We start from the raw sequence: 1,631 nt of genomic DNA on the forward strand, positions 1-1,631 counted from the left end.
CTTCTGAAGACTGTTTTATTTTATGTCCCCATTTTTTAAAAAATGGGAACACATTCTATGTTAATTTTTATAGCTGGGACTTATTTTGGTTCACATGTTTTATAGATCAGATATGTTTTATGTTGGCCTGTACAGTTTGGCCAGATAAAAGGTTTGGCGTAGTTTAGCATTTAAGAGATAAAACTCTATGGTAAGAATGCCTCAGTTTCAAATCCTAGCCACAACATTGCCGAGCTCTGTGATTTGAGGCAAGTTAACCTCTCACAGCCTTTGTTTCTTTATATGTAATATAGAGATAATTCTACCCACAAACTATTATGCACATATAAAAATATCTAGCATGTAGAAACAGTCAATAAAAGTTTAGCTATTATGAGATTGATGCACTGCCTACTGCACTAAGAGGACACCTTTAAGCGAGGAAAAGCCTATAGCACCCAGTATTCCCAGGAGGTCTCCCATCCAAGTACTAACCAGGCCCAAACTTGCTTAACTTCCGAGATCAGATGAGATCAGGCGCGTTCAGGGTGATATGGCCGAATAGCAGCTGCAATTTTGAGAAAAGTAGGAGGGATCACAATACCCGATACCAAATTGTATTACAAGGCCACTGTAATCAAAACAGCCTGGTACTGGCATAAAAACAAGCATATAGACCAATGGAACAGAACAGAGAGCCCAGAAATAAACCCAAACCTCTATAGCCAATTAATACTTGACAAAGGGGGAGCAACATAAAATGGACTAAAAATAGCCTATTCATCAAATGGTGTTGGGAGAACGGTATAGCTATGTGCAAAAAAATGAAACTTGAGCACCAACTTACACCATATACCAAAATAAATTCAAGGGGGATAAAAGACTTAAATATAAGCCATGACACCATTAAAGTCCTAGAGGAGAACATGGGCAAGAAAATCTCAGATATTCCACACAGCAACATTTTTACCGATATGTCCCCTAGAGCAAAGGATGTAAAGGAAAGAATAAACAAATGGGATCTCATCAAAATTAAAAGCTTTTGCACGGCTAAAAAAACAGTATTAAAATAAAAAGAGAATCAACTGTATGAAAAAATATATTTGCCAATGATAACTCAAAGAAGGGTTTAAACTCCAAAATATACAAAGAACTTACATGACTCCACTCTAAGAAGACAAGCAACCCAATTAAAAAGTGGGAAAAGGACTTGAACAGACATTTCTCGGAGGACAGACACATGAAAAGATGCTCAATATCGCTAGCTATCAGAGAGATGTAAATTAAAACCACAATGAGATACCACCTTACAGCAGTCAGAATGGCTATCACAAACAAAGCAACAAACAACAAATGTTGGAGAGGTTGTGGGGAAAAGGGGACCTTAGTCCACTGTTGGTGGGATTGCAGACTGGTACAACCATTATGGAAAACAGTATGGAATTTTCTCAGAAAAATAAAAATAGACCTGCCTTTTGACCCAGCAATTCCACTGCTGGGATTATATCTTAAGAACCCTAAAACACCAATCCAAAAGAACCTATGCACCCCAAAGTTCATAGCAGCACAATTTACAATAGCCAAGAGCTGGAAGCAACCTAGGTGCCCATCAGTAAATGAATGGATCAAAATATTATGGTATATATACACAA

General features: G+C 37.5%; 1 pseudogene; it reads right to left on the bottom strand.

Moving 5' to 3' along the window:
• Positions 1-427: 427 nt before the first annotated feature.
• Positions 428-544, bottom strand: LOC128626767 (uncharacterized; annotated as a pseudogene).
• Between the last annotated feature and the right edge of the window lie 1,087 nt (positions 545-1,631).

This window comes from Artibeus jamaicensis, unplaced genomic scaffold (genome assembly GCF_021234435.1).
Source record: "Artibeus jamaicensis isolate MK-2021 breed Jamaican fruit bat unplaced genomic scaffold, CSHL_Jam_final scaffold_916, whole genome shotgun sequence".
NCBI lineage: Eukaryota > Metazoa > Chordata > Mammalia > Chiroptera > Phyllostomidae > Artibeus > Artibeus jamaicensis.